The following is a 16,195-nucleotide window of genomic DNA, read 5'->3' as shown; positions in this document are numbered from 1 at the left end:
ATCGTAAGAGGCGAGAAGAAAGGGACGGGGAGAGTGACTAGGCATCCTTCTCCCTGTAGCCCCACGGGGCAAATTCCTAAAAAGGAAAGTGAAGGCATAAGGGGTGCTGGAGGGCCTCGGGCCAGCACCCTAAGGTTTGGGTCTTTTAATGTGCGTGGATGTGGTACAGATGAGAGTAAAAGGGAAGAGATAGGTAGTATGTTTGTGAGAAGAAAGATGGATGTGTTGGCTTTGAGTGAAACTAAGTTGAAAGGGAAGGGTGAGTGTAAGTTTGGGAATGTAAGTGGGAGGTTATCAGGAGTGAAGAGAGGGCGAGGGAGGGAAGGGGTGGCTATTCTAGTGAGTGAGGAGATAGGTAAAGAGGTAGTGGAGTGGAAGGAGGTTTCCTCAAGGATAATGTGGATGAAGGTGAAACTGGGAAAGGAGATGTGGGTCTTTGTAAGTGCATATGGGCCTGGCAGTGAGAAGAGCGTGGAAGAAAGGGAGGCCTTTTGGATAGATTTAAATGAGTGCATAGAGGGTTTAGGAAGAAATATCAATGTAATAGTACTGGGAGACCTTAATGCTAGGGTGGGAAATGGTCCAATCGATGGAGTGGTTGGGAAGTGTGGAGTTCCAGGAAAGAATCGTAGTGGAGAGTTGATGGTGGAAATGTGTCTAGAAAGAGAGTTGATGATAGCAAATACAGTGTTTCGGAAGAAAGTCAAGCATAAGTACACATGGGAGAGGGTGGTGGAGGGAAGGGTGGTAGATAGAGCGCTAATGGATTATGTAGTGGTAAATAGGATTATGATAGGAAGAGTTAAGGATGTACATGTGCTAAGGGGAGAGGGTGGGGGAATATCAGATCATTTTTTGGTGGAAGGTAAGCTGAGAGTGGAGGATAGATGGAGAAAGAGGAAAGGGACAAAAGGTAGGGAGGTTGTTAGAGTGAACTCCTTGAATGAAAAGGAAAAGGAGAAGGAGTACGAAAAGAAGCTGAAGGAGGAGTGGGAGGGAGTAAAGGATAGAGCAGAGATGGGGATGGTTCAAGGAGGGAGTCTTAAAGTGTGCAAGGATGGTGTGTGGAACAAGAAGGACAGGGGGAAATAGAAGAAAGGGTAGTGAATGGTGGGATGAGGAAACGAAGAAGGTTGTAGAAGAGAAGAAGCGAGCATTCACAGATTGGTTACAAAAGAGGACGGGGGAGTCGTATGAGACGTACAAAGAAAAGAAAAGAGAAGTAAAGCAAAAGGTAAAGGAGGCAAAGAGGAGAGCAGATGTGAAATGGGGTAGGAGTATGACAGAAAATTTTGAAAGTAATAAAAAGATGTTTTGGAAAGAAATTAAGAGAGGAAGAGGAGGCGAATCAAGTAGAGAAGAAAAGGTAAAAGGTGCAGATGGAGAGATGATAATGGAAGAGATGGCAGTAAGGGGAAGATGGGCAGAATATTTTAGGGAGTTGCTAAATGGGAAGGAGGATAGGGAAGGAAAGATAGTTGCAGTGGGAAATGCGAAGAAAATGAGAGTGATGAGTGAGGAGAATGGAGGAGAAATAGGGAAGGATGAGGTGAAGGCAGTTGTAAAGATGATGAAAGTAGGTAAGGCACCTGGTCTGGATGGATGCCATGCAGAATGTCTGAAAAAGGGAGGTTCAGTGATGGTGGACTGGTTGGTGAGATTATTTAATGTTTGCTGGAGAGAGGGTAGAGTACCGGAGGACTGGAGAAGTGCCTGTATAGTTCCTCTTTACAAGGGAAAAGGGGACAAGTGTGAATGTAGTAGTAGTTTCAGAGGGATTAGCCTGTTAAGTGTAGTAGGGAAGGCTTATGGGAGGATCTTAATTGAGAGGATTAGGAGAGGAACAGAAGGAATAATTGGTGAGGAACAGTGTGGATTTAGGACAGGTAGAGGTTGTGTAGATCAGATCTTTGTGGTAAGACAGATATGTGAGAAAGCTATAGGAAAGGGGAAGGATGTTTTTTGGGCTTTTATGGATCTGGAAAAGGCTTATGATAAGGTAGACAGAAAGGCACTGTGGGAGGTTATGCAGATTTATGGGATAGGAGGAAAGCTTTTGGGAGCTGTCAAGAGTTTTTATGAGAGTAGTAGAGCATGTGTCAGGATTAGAAATGGAGAGAGTGAGTGGTTTGAAGTAAAGGTGGGACTTCGTCAAGGATGCGTTATGTCGCCCTGGCTGTTCAACTTATACATGGATGGGGTGGTGCGAGAGGTGAATGCTAGGGTAGTGGGTCAGGGATTGGAGATGGTTAAAGAAAATGGAGAAAAGTGGGAGGTGAGCCAGCTGTTGTTTGCGGACGACACTGCGCTTGTGGCAGGGTCAGAGGAGGGATTGAGGAAGCTGGTGGCAGAGTTTGGGAGAGTATGTGATAGAAGAAAGCTAAAGATAAATGTGGATAAAAGTAAGGTGATGAGATGTACAAGGGGTGAAAGTGGCAGTAGACTGGAAGTGAACATTAAGGGAGAGCGACTGGAGGAAGTGGATAGTTTTAGATACTTGGGTGCAAGTGTAGCAGGAAAAGGTGGAGTGAAGATGGAGGTAGAATGTAGATTGAGAGAAGCGAGTAAATGCCTTGGTGGTTTAAAGAGTGTAATGAGGAATAGACATTTGGGAATGGATGCTAAGAGGAGACTGTATGAAGGAGTGATTGTGCCAACAGCACTGTATGGGGCAGAAACGTGGAATATAAGAGAAGAAGAGAAAAGGAGTTTGAATGTGTTTGAGATGAGGTGTCTGAGAAGTATGGTGGGGGTTACTAGGCTGGATAGAGTGAGAAATGAAGAGGTGAGGAGGAGAACAGGGGTGAAAAAGGATTTGGGAGATAGGGTTGATGAAAGAATATTAGGATGGTTTGGACACATGGAAAGAATGAGTGAAGAAAGACTAGTAAAAGAGGTATGGAAGGCAGATGTGGAGGGAGTGAACATGAGGGGACGTCCTAGGATGAGGTGGATGGATGGGGTGAAGGGGGCTTTGGGGAAGAGGGGAATGTCTGTTGAGGAAGGAAGGGAGAGGACGGAAGACAGAGGTGAGTGGAGAATGGTTGTATATGGATGATGTTGTGACTGCATGAGGAGGAATAGGCGGGGGGTGGGGGGGGCCGGGGTAGTATGTGTGAGTAAATTTTGACGCACCCCGAAGGGATTTCTCCCCGTCCTCGCCTTATATGCAGAGGGGGACGGAGAGGGGGGGTCGCCGATTAAATGAAGCGGCCTTGCTGTGGATGTGCTGTGTCTTGCGACACTGCTTCTGACCCAGGGCGGTGGGCAGGGTGCAGGGATGACCCGTCATCCAGGAGGTGCTCAGATGAGAGGGAGGGTGGGAGGGGTGTGGAGTGTATTTAGGGATGAAATGGGTGGGAGTGTTTTTATGACTTTCCCTTTTTGGCTACCTCCCTTGTAAGGGGGAAAAAGCCTTGGTATATGTATGTATGTACTATTTATATTATCATAACTTTTATTTATTTTTCTTTAATCTATTTAACATTATTACATTTTTTTCCGCATCCGACCTAGTAATCTTTTGTGTATTGTGGGAGGAGCTTAGCAAAAGCCCGCCAAAACTTTGACCAATAGTGAAAAGAGCTACCAGACTTATGGGGCTTTGTTGATAAGCAAAATCCAATTTTTGAAATTATCACTCTCACGTTAGTGTTTAGAAATATACAATAACACCATCTATTGAGTACATCCAGCAGATTGTAGGAGGAGCTTAGCAAAAGCCCGCCAAAACTTCAGCCAATAGTGAGAGGAGCTACACGACTTATGGGACTTTGTTGAGAAGCAAGATCCATATTCTGGAAAGATCAACCTTGCGTTAGTGTTCAAATATTGTGGGAGGAGCCAAGCAAAAGCCCACCAAAACCTCGGTTAATAATGAAAGGAGCTACCTGGTTTATGGGGCTCTGTTGATGAATAATATCCAAATTTTAGAAAGATCAACCTCGCGTCGATCTATGAATATAAACAATAACGCCATCTATCGAATGCACTCAGTCTATTGTGGGCGGAGCTTAGCAAAAGCCCGCCAAAACCAATACTGAGAGGAGGTACCCGACTTAAAGAACTCTGTTGACAGGCAAAATCCAAATTCTGGAAGGATCAGCCTCGTGATAGTGCTTGAATATAAATACTGCCATCTATTGAGTGCATCCATTCCTTCATGGTAATGTATGCTTCCTCGGAGTCGTCCGTCATGTAGTGTTGGTAGCCCCGCTTCTTTCTTTCCACGGCTATCTTGCAGTCGTCATTCCACCAGGGGTCACTTCGCCTTCCGCGTCCAGCGCTGGTCACGGGGATGGCATGTCGAGCTGCCTCGAGCACTGTTTGGGAGAGGAGTGTGCTTAGTTTTTCCACCGAGCTGGTAAGGTCATGGCAGAAGTTCGTGTCTACTAGGAAGGTTTGATACGCAGTCCAATCTGCCCTTTCCAGTTTGAATTTACCCTGCGGTGGAGGGAGGTGGACAGTGGGGGTGAGATGGACGGTGATCTTAAAGGGGAGGTGATCAGATGACATTGGGTCATTCAGAGTTGACCAATCCGTAATCCCCGCTAGATTGGAGGACACGAAGGACAGGTCAATGGCGGACTTTCTGTGTACCGGGTTGTCAGGAATCCTGGTGTGACCGCCGTCGTTGAGGAGTACCATATCTGCTTTGTCTAAGTGGGAGATAATTTCTGGTGAGGAATGGGGATAACCATCTTCCTATAGGTGTCGCGGCGATTGAAATCGCCTACCACTATCCAGTTGTAAGGAAGGGCTCCCAGCCACTCGAAGTGACGAGACGTTTCAGGGTTATAATAGTTCAGCACGTGCACGCTCCGGTCCTCCTCCACTGTGATAGAAGTGACCACATCGTGACCCTCGTCCAGGGAGAAGCCAGGTAGCGACCCGGACTTAGTAGCCAATCCTTGAGAAACATAAGTGGCGACGCGCACCATTCCTGAATCATCAGTCCCTACAAACGGAGGGTAGTGGTATCCTGGCAGAGCCGGTATAAGGTGGGGACCTTTCAGTAAGGACTGTAATGCAATTATTTCGTATGAGTTGTTTCGAGATGTTGCACTAAAAGGTCCCAGGCGGTGTTGATCGTCCGGCAGTTCCACTGCATGATCCTAAGCGCAGCCATTATTTGCAGTTTCCAAAATGGTACGCAGGATCACGAAGATACCGTCTAATAACTTGGCCGCTTGTGGGTTAGAATGGCCATATTATCTTGACGGTGGACCGAAGGCTCCCGATGGTGCTGGAGAGAGATGTATCTTTGGGTGTGGGGGGGAGTGCTGAGTGTATTGAGGACTCGCCAACTCTCTGTGTGGAAACTGCTCCCATCTCAGCAGGGGGGACAGCGTCCTCAGGTGAGGTGGATTCAGTGGTGGCCGCTAGGGTGGTGGGTTTGACGCGCTTGGCCTTTCTTTTGCGGTTCTTCTTCCCCTCTGCTACGACAGCACCGGGTGTGGCTGGGGAATCTTCTTTTGGTGGAGAGCGTACGTTGGCGCTATAGCTCTTGCCGACTTCGGGGGGAGATGCAACGTCCAAGGAGTCGGGGGTTGGGATGGGAAGGCTTAGATTTGCCTCATTTTTCGGGAGTTTTGGTTCTTGGGGGAACAGCGAAGTCTCTCTCTTTCGCCTATTCATCCTTTAAGTAGGATTCCCAATGTTCCCTGGCGATGACCAGAGCCTCTGCGAAGGGGGTATAGCACTGGTTTTTCACTTCATGCGCTATTTTCCGGATGGCTACCTCCGGGCAGTTGGGGTACGCTGCGGAGTGTTTGCCACAGCAGTTGACGCAGAATAGTTGACTTTCCTTACAGTCTTGCGTGGCGTGACCCTTACCACATCGAGCACACCGGGGAGCCTTGCGTCAATAATCCTTCCTGGTATGCCCCAGTAGCTGGCACCTGGTGCATCTACGTACGGGGGCGACATAGGGAACCACCTGGTGAAGGGTGTACCCAAGTTTCACTGTGGAGGGGAGGATGTTCATTTGGAAGGCTACTCTCACTGACCCGGTTGCAACGCCATCTCTTGTAGTGAGACGCTGGACTGTATCTACGGGTAGTTCCTGGGCCTCCAAGTCTGCCTTGAGAAGCTTCTCTGTATCGTCGTCTATGGGGACACCTTTCACAACTTCTACGACGATGGTTCTGGATATTCTGGTCGTGATCTTCATGGGTGGCTGCCGAGCTGATTTCAGGGTCGACGTTCGTAGGAGCTGGCCCTGCTGCTTCTTCGATGTACAGCTTATAGCCATTCCCCGGATGGTGTTCGGCGGATGCCATCAACAGGTCCTACTGCATCCTTTACAAGCTGTGCCTGTCGCCAGGATCCCAGCTTGAGGAATTGGGAAGGGTCCTCAGTAGGCTTGATGAGGACCGGATATTTTGTGGGGCCCGAGTCGAGGCGGGGCTTCTGGGGACGTTGATGACGGTTGTTGACAACACGCCATTCTCCCTGTCCAGGGGAAGCAGTGATGGTCGGGTACGAATGACGTGCCGGTTCTCTCCCCTCTTCGTCAACGTTGCTGGTAGCGTCCGTAGCTGAGGGGAGGATAGGGGGTTGGTCGGCTATTGGGCCGTCCGGCTGTGGGTGGTGTTCCATAGGTGGGGAGGATTCTTCTTCCATACTTTGCGGTAGATCCCAGTATGTTTGTGACCTTGCGTCAGAGGCAGCTCCTCGTAGGCGCTTACTGCGGTGGAGGGTGCCCTGGAGTCTAGGTTCTTCATCTTCTTCTTCGCTGGCGGAAAAAATGCTCTTTGTACTCGGGGGCTCTTCCATGGCCGCCATGATGCACTCATGATGGCTCGTGGAGGATTTCCACGATGTGACGTCCACCGAGAACGCTAAGAGCAAGACGAGAGGCTCAGTGCAAGAAGGCCATCGCCAGGGTCAAACTTGCTTACTGGAGCAACAGCAAGGACGACCATCAAGATCTCACTGCAGCCTGGAAGCGGTTCAAGGAACTGAAGAGCCGTTACAATCCCCCCGACGGGGACCTTACTACTCCTGACGGTAGGGTTCTGTGCACCCCCGAAGAAAGAGCAGAGGGCTTCTTACACCAGTTTGCTAGTGCAAGCTCCACAGCCAGCCTCCCAGAAGCACAACGTCGCTTCCGCGAAGGTCAAGACGCCCACGCAGACCTATCGCCCCCTACGGGGAGAAAAACGGACCTCACCCTCTTCGAGTTACGTTGGGCCCTACGGGCAACCAGAGCCACCAGGAAGTCCCCAGGTGCCGACGTCACCTACCTACTCCTGAGACACCTTCTCCATCCCCTGCAAGAGGCCTTGCTTGCCATATACAATAAGTGCTGGAGGGAGGGTGTAGTGCCGAAGGCCTGGAAGCACGCTATTGTGGTCCCCATCCCCAAGGAAGGCATGCGCAGGAACCAGATTGCCAACTATAGGCCCGTGTCCCTCACCTCTCATATAGGTAAGATATGTGAGAGGATTGTGCTAAGCCGCCTCCAGCACCATGTTGAAACCAGAGGAGAGCTACCGAAGCTTCAAGCTGGCTTCAGGAAGAGAAGGAGCATCATCGATCACGTCGTGCGACTCTCGGAACACGCAGGGCCCAAAAACAAAGAAGAGTCCTACACACATATTTTCTTGATATTGCCAAAGTTTTTGACATTGTTTGGCACACGAAACTGCTCTGCAAGCTAAAAGCCATCGGGGTCTCTCCAGAGGTTTACAACTCCACCAGAACGTTCCTCTCCGACCGTTCCATAGCGGTACGATGGAGAGGAATACTCAGCTCCCAAGCAAAAATTGACATGGGGGTCCCACAAGGCTCTGTTGTGGCCCCTCTCCTCTTCACTCTGCTACTGGCAGACGTGGGAAAAGGGGTGCGCAGTGACACCATCATCACAGCATACGCAGATGACAGCCATGTGGAGGAAATCAAGACATCGGCGGCCCAAAAAGGACTCTGCCCAACACCGAGCAGAACTTCGGCTCTTCCAGAGGTAAGTGGACTTGGTTGCGTCTCACCTTGTGACCCTCGGCTTCACACTCTCTGCGGCCAAGACGGTGTATATGCCAATTCACAGCATTGGATACAACAGAGGGGACTACCCGGACTGGAACCAGCTTACAGTCTGCGGCACGCCCGTGAAACCCGCGACCACCGTTCGCTACCTTGGTGTCATCTTTCAGCGAGACGGACGGTGGACCAGACACATCCAACAAGTTTGTCTGAATGCTCGAAGGGCCCTCAACCTAGTCAGAGTCATCCGACGTGAACCCTGGGGCCAGCGAAGAGAAACTCTGATCCCCATTGTTCGGAGCCTCGTACGATCCCGACTCCTCTTCGGCTCTCCTGCCCTCCACGATCTCTCCCCGGAGAGCACGTACAAAATGGTCCAGATAGAGTGTCAAGCACTCCGTCTAGGACTTGACCTGCCACACTCAGTACCACACGAACAGGTGTATAATGAGGCTGGCGTCCTCCCACTCCGGTACCGCTTAAAAAAGGACGCCGGCAGATACCTCTTCGGCTCAGCAAGGGTGCCAAACTCGACAGAAGATGAAATGTACGAGGAATGGCTTTCAGCCCCGCCCACAGCACCCATCCATGGATTGCCCAGCTCTGTGAGGGATCTCTGCCTCATAGCCGGACTCCAGCCCAGTGACCGTCGACGGGTCGCCCAATACCAAATAGATCCCTTTCCTCCCTGGACAATTTCTCCAGCCGAGGACGAGCTTGACATCCCCTGGCTAGGACGACACGACAACCCTCACTTCTTGGCTGCACGCACCCGGGAGCTGCTGGCTCTCAAGTATCAAGAAGAATTCCTGGTGTACACGGACGGGTCAGTACTTGAAGATGGTCGCACAGGGGCGGGCATTTTTTAGAAGCCACAAGGGAGTCCTTTTCCGTGAAGCTTACCCCCACCACAATCCTCACGGCTGAGCATGTCGCCATCAAGGAAGCGCTGAACAAAATCATCGCCTTTCCCGACCCACCATCGCGCGTCACAGTGCTATCAGACTCTAGATCCAGTCTGGTAGTCATCCAAAGAGGCCACTTCCCCTCGAGTCCAGAAATCCTCAACGATATCCTGCACCTTTCTGACGAGGCTGCCAAAATGGGAGTCCGTCTCCGGTACCAATGGGTTCCCTCTCATGTGGGACTCCACGGCAATGAGATGGCGGACAAAGCTGCCAAACACGGTGCCCTGGTACCTAAAGATAGTGAGACGCCTATCCACCTTACAGCTAGTGACGCCATCAGAAGAATCGACCGTGCCGCCTGGGCCCAATGGAAGACGGATTACGCTGCCACGGCCTCCGCCCGTGGATAGCCCACGTCCTACCTTGGACCAAACCCTCCCACCCTAGCTTCACTGCCCTCACACATCTCCTCCACAATAAGTAGGATACGGGTAGATCACTGGCGTATCCAGTACACCGGTACCTACTGCGCCTGCGGCACGGAATTGGCATCATTCCGGCATTGCCTTCTCCTCTGCCCTGCACTGGAAGACCACTTCCGGCAACTAAGGACCCTCCTCGGCGACCCAGATTCAGCCTACGATAGATTGAGAGCCGACAGTACCCCCGACGTCCGGTACTTGGCAATGGCAGCGAAGCTCGTTTGCTCCTCACCAGTGGGAACACTACAGTAAATGTACGCAATCTACCCCAGCAATCACAAGAAACAAACACACACACACACACACACACACACACACTCCATACCTAAATGGCCTAAGTGCCCCATAAACCAAGCGCCTTAACACAGACACCGGAAAATATACGCCAGTCCTTAAATCGGTTAACACCGCGGGGACTAAAAAAAAAAAAAAAAAAAGTGCATCAAGTGTATTGTTGGAGGAGCTTAACAAAAGCCCACCAAAAGTTCGGCCAATAGTGAGAGGAGCTACCCGACTTATGGGGCTCTGTTGATCAGTAAAATCCAATTTTTGGAAAGATCACCATCTATGTAGATTGTGAGAGGAGCTTAGCAAAAGTCCGCAAACACTTAAGCCAATAATGTGAAGAGCTACCCGACTTATGGGACTGTTGATAAGCATTTTTTTTTTTTTTTTTTTTTTTTTTTTTTTTGTGAAGTTGTTCAGTCTCTACGTTTTTTTGTTCTCTTCTTGAAAGATCAACCTTGCGTTGGTGTTTAAATATAAACAATACTGCCATCTATTGAGTGCACCCAGTGTATTGTGGGAGGAGCTCAGCAAAAGCCCGCCAAAAATCTGGCCAATAATGAGAGGAGCTACCCGACTTATGAGGCTCTGTTGACAAGAAAACCCCAAATTCTGGAAAGATCTTCCTCGCATTATGAGTGCAATAAAAATTAGCCAATAGTGAGAGGAGTTACCCAACTTATGGGCTCTGTTGATAAGCAAAATCCAAATTTTGGAATGATCAACCTTGCGTTGGTGTTCAAATGAGTGCATCCAGTGTATTGTGGAAGGAGCTTAGCAAAAGCCCGCCAAAATTTCACCCAATAGTGAGAGTAGCTACCCGACTTATGGGGTTCTGTTGATAAGCAAAATCCAAATTCTGGAAAAATCATGCTCGCGTTGATGTTTAATATGCACAATAACCATCTACTGACTGCACCTAGTCTATTGCGGGAGGGGCTTAGCAAAAGCCCGCCAAAACTTCGGCCAATAGTGAGAGGAAATACCCGACTTAATGTGTCCCTATTGATAAGCAGAATCCAAAATCATGAAAAAAATCATCTTACCGTTAATGTTTAAATGTAAACAATAACATCATCTATTGAGTGCACACATTGTATTGTGGGAGGAGCTTAGAAAAAAAAACGCCAAAAGTTCGTCTTATAATGTGTGCTACCTGATGCATGGGGCACTATTGATAAGAAAGATCCATATTTTGGCAAAATCATCCTGTTGCAATTTACTGATCATGTAGTTACTCTATATTTAGGCTTGTTTACCCAGTATGTACAACTATTCTTTCATTAATTTGTAATATATTCTTTAGCTAATTGAAGCATACATGAATTTGTCTGTTCTAATACTTTTCATTTGCGTATGTGGGTGAATTTATTTTTTTGCTTGTTACAGGATTCAAACTCAATATAATTTTTCTTTTCTTTTCTTTTCAATATCTATATGGTATACGCCACATATTATTTTAAGATTTTTTTCTATTTGATTTTCTGGTATGGAAACTAACATCCAATATTAAGAAATATGTGACAACGTCATAGAAGTTTAATTTTTTTTTTATAACTTTTCACCCATTACTAACTCTGAGGTACCTAAGCATGACAATCAAGCATAGGCTTTATACATCTAATACCCTCAGTCAGGTTCAAATCTCAAACACAGAGAACCTTGGTGTGAAGTACGAAGAAGACAACTCAATGTTCACCAACAAAAGCTTGTAGCACCTTTTGCATTTCCAAAGTCCACTGTGGACAGGACCCTACAACAATAGAGGCCTGTCATGGGTCGGAATACAAGGTTGAGTCCCATCATCTTTTTGGATCTGAGAGGGCAGCTGCTCCCTTTAAGTTACATGCATTTACCTGGTTGTATTTTGCGTGAAGGGGAGCTGCGCTCGCGGTGTCCCGCCTTTGTATCTCGCAGTGTCTAGTTTGCTTTTAAACTCATGAATGGTTTTTGCGCACACTATTTGCTTGTCCAGTTTGTTCCAAGTGTCTACCATTCTATGTGGAAAACTGTTTTTCTTCAGATCTCTTCTGTAGCTGTTTTTTTATTTTCTTTCCATGTCCTCTTGTGCTTCTCCTGTCCCAGTTTAACAAGTCCTCTCTATCAAGTATTTACCTAGTTGTATTTTGTGGGAAGGGGAGCTGCGCTCGCGGTGTCCCGCCTTTGTATCTCGCAGTGTCTAGTTTGCTTTTAAACTCATGAATGGTTTTTGCACACACTATTTCCTTGTCCAGTTTGTTCCAGGTGTCTACCACTCTATGTGGAAAACTATTTTTCTTCAGATCTCTTCTGTAGCTGTTTTTTTATTTTCTTTCCATGTCCTCTTGTGCTTCTCCTGTCCCAGTTTAACAAGTCCTATCTATCAAGCATTTCTGTGCCTCTCATGATTTTGTAGATGGTCAGTAGGTCACCTCTCTTCTTTGCTCCAGTCGGTAAATCTAGTTTAGCCAATCTCTCCTCATATGACAAGTTTGCGAGTGCAGGTGCCATTATTGTTACTGCTCTCTGGATTCTTTCTATTCTTTCTGGTACTGGGTGACCACAATGTCGCCGCATATTCTAGTCTAGGCCTTATCAGTGTGACCAATATTTTCTTAATCATTTCTTCATTCATATATGTAAATGCCACTTTTATTGATCTTTGTAATAGGAGTGGTGTTGTTCCCTTTGTACATTTAGCCACCAGGTGTATAAGTTAGAGGAAAAACACATCAATTTACATGAGGTATTCCAAATAAGAAGACACATTATTTGTGCACTTTATTAGTTTCTATGTACAAAAGGTACCATGTTATAAAACATATTTGGATCATATTCTTCCAAGTTCTCTTTCAACTACATCAACAGTGCAATCTTCATTGAAATTGCACATTTACACATCATATCCAAGATGCTTCAGATACAACCTTCACAGAACCACAGTACTATTCAATTGTGTTCAGTGCCATGACTGTTTCCTGATAGTACCATAAATATTTTAGAACATGAAAACAGCTTTATCTTAAGAATGCCAAGTCCTACCTGATCAACTGTGATGTAATTCCTGGTAAAACATTGGAAGTTTATCATATCTTTATAGTTTCTTCCTTTACATATCCACACGAACACACAGCATCTGCAGGCACAAGACCTTTGTTTGGTGAGAGATTCATTGGCTGTATCTGCAAACAAACGCAAACACTGGATTTGTCTGCAAAGCCCATGGGTCCATCACTGGACAAATATCTTGCTTGTGTCTGAAAACACTGTATGCACAATAGGACGGGGGTTTCATAATGAAAATAAGAGTGAAAGCAAGAGAGATAGAGCAAGAGAAGTAGTGAGAGATAAAGCAAGAGAGAAAGAACAAGAGAGCAAGCAAAAGATACACATACATCCAATACATATGGGACATACAATACACATGGGTGAAGACAGGTTCCTATCCTGAAGGAGGATCAATGAGCTCTACTTGTTAAATGAAGCATGAAGAACAGATAGGAAGTTTTGACTTTATACACTTTTTACTGATTAAGGGACATATATACTCATTGGCAATAGAAGCACATAAGTACATCTTCTTTTACTTTAAATAACTTTATATTATTAACCTTTTGGCTCCCTCCCTTGTAAGGGGGAAAAAGCCTTTGGTATATTTATGTTAACCCTTTCATTTTACTAAGAAAAACAGGAACACTGCTCCATCCCTCCAGCTAAGAAAGGCTGGAAAATCCTATCTTGATGGAAGACCTTGTTTTTCAAAAAGAAACATATTAGAGACTCATCTGCAAAATAGAGATCAGTACCCTATGGGAAGGTCATCCCCAGCAGCACAGGGAAGGAACAGTATTCTTTAGCAATTGATAAGGAACTTTTGTGCTTATCCTGTCTTTTTGAGAGAAAAGTATTCAGCATGAGGAAAAAATCAAACTTGATGATCCACTTCCCCTTGTTCAAGAAAGAACCCTATCCTCACCCAATCATATGTATACATACACACACATAAATACTATACACTTACAGTTTACATCTAATTTCATACCTTCTTTCCATACTTTGGCTTTCACAGTGATTAGAACAAAATATATGACAATTTTTCTATAATCCAAATTTTTTTCTGCCCTACTTTGGTTTTCATGGAAAATAAATCTATAATGATAATTGAAAAGTCTTGTCAATTACAAGTGGAGTAAGTTTTACAAGTCTTTTCCACTATAAAGATGTCATTTTCCATATATAGCTTCCTATCCTCCTAGTCCTTTACAAAAATACAATCTTGAGAACATATTGGGTATTAACATTTCACCCACAGCCTTGCATCCTGCACTTATATATTCCTATCAACACATCTTCACATTCAGATATCAAAGGGCCTTTTCCCCCTTAAAAGGGGGGTGGCCAAGTCAAAGCATACACACACCCTACACAAGAATTAATCAAAATAAAATGGGCAGTATCTTTAAACTCTCATTCTCAGACCTTGAGGAATGGTGTGAGGTATGTACTGAGACTCGCCAAGACACCTCAGACTAGCCTTACTGATTTATGATTTAAATCATACATAAGATTATACAACAAATAAGTTCAATAATGAACATATCAAAATAATCATAAGAACATTCTTGCTTCATGAATAAAATATCAATGCAACTACTGATGAGTATGGATACTGGCTGTGATAACAGCATTAATCAATTAGCTATAAGCTGAGAATCCTACAAGGTTCTCGCATACCTTAACAGGTAATTGCACATGAACATATTTCAAGTACGTTCACAGAGTATGGGAAGCATTCACAGAAGTCTCCAGTAGGTCTCCTCCAAGAGAGACCTTGGGCAATGGATTGACTGATCCACTAGGATGCAATGAACAAGCACAAATAACATCATGCATGCAAGAGCATGAATTTGGCCTCTCAATACTATACATTGAATTCAGACCATGCATCACTATGCAGATTTTCCATTTTAGGTCCTGTTCATCTTTGTTCAAAAGTATGATCTACTGCACCCTTTAAATAATTATCTACACAAACAAGATTTCTAAATGAAAATCCATCTACTTTATGGAAAAGTTTCTGCACACCAAAAGGTACTTGTTTATAATTTTAAAATTATGTTGTAAAAAAAAAATACCAAAAGGTACTTGTTTATAATTTTAAAATTGTGTTGTAAAAAAAAAAATACCGAGATACTTGCACATTCATTTCTCATCCCTTCAGAGTACTGACCCCATGACATATATGTATTTGATTGTAGTATAAGCATGTATCTTACAATGTGCATGTTTATATCTCCAAGCATGTGTGCCAACATACATACATACATACATATATATATATATATATATATATATTTAAGATTATTTCAGACAAATGAGAGAGAATGTGGGTGGGGAAGGGCAAACGAAGATGTGTTAGGAATAGAGTTTATTGCCCTAACGTTGCGACCAACTTGGTCTTCTTCAGAGGACTACAGCATTACAGACGGATCACAATTCTTATATTCGTAGTGAGAGGGAACCCGCCAAGGTATGAGCGTCATGTTTTCCCTTTGGCTAACGATTTAATTATTAGGACACTTGCTGCTTTCGAGAGGCATTTAAATCCGTCTCTGTCGTTGTTGTTCTTGTTGGCGGCGATATGTGCAGCTTCCACAGTTTTTCTCATTTTCTTCTCAAATCCCTCGTGTAGAATTTCTGCGTTGTTCCAATCAGGTAGATGTCCACATTTGTCCAGGTGACGAACCAGGGAGTTAGATGTTCTATGAGCCCTGAGATCGTTTTTGTGCTCATTCAAGCGTTTATTGAACCCTCGACCTGACTTATAGAACATCTAACTCCCTGGTTCGTCACCTGGACAAATGTGGACATCTACCTGATTGGAACAACGCAGAAATTCTACACGAGGGATTTGAGAAGAAAATGAGAAAAACTGTGGAAGCTGCACATATCGCCGCCAACAAGAACAACAACGACAGAGACGGATTTAAATGCCTCTCAAAAGCAGCAAGTGTCCTAATAATTAAATCGTTAGCCAAAGGGAAAACATGACGCTCATACCTTGGCGGGTTCCCTCTCACTACGAATACAGGTAAACGTCGACTTACGATGGCATTAGGTTTCGATAGAGCCATCGTAAGACGATCTCATCGTAAGACGATCTCATCGTAAGTCGATCCCCACTCTGTTCCGTGGTCACTGTACCTAGCCTACCTGTATATTAACCACCAGAGATACTGAATATAGCCTATTAAACATGTACAGTAGTTTATTTAATTATTTTTATCCTTTTTACCATATTCAAACACTATAATATGTATTTTCAGTACGGAACTTAAATCTCGCGGGCAGCAGCCAATGCCAGCCGTACGACGTGACGTAATAATACTCGCATCATAAAATATAGTCACCGCTTATATCGATCGTTCTCTCTTTCACCCGCGAATTTTGAAAACCACAGAGAATGAATCATTTGAGAGAATGTAAAAACACAGGGGCGACTACAATAAATATAATCAAGACGCCGATATGGCAGCGTCGCGAATCCACTTGCTC

Source organism: Oratosquilla oratoria, chromosome 19, assembly GCF_046742065.1.
Source record: "Oratosquilla oratoria isolate Oo_2021 chromosome 19, ASM4674206v1, whole genome shotgun sequence".
NCBI lineage: Eukaryota > Metazoa > Arthropoda > Malacostraca > Stomatopoda > Squillidae > Oratosquilla > Oratosquilla oratoria.
The sequence above is the reverse complement of the archived record's forward strand: the minus strand, read 5'-3'. Positions refer to the sequence as shown.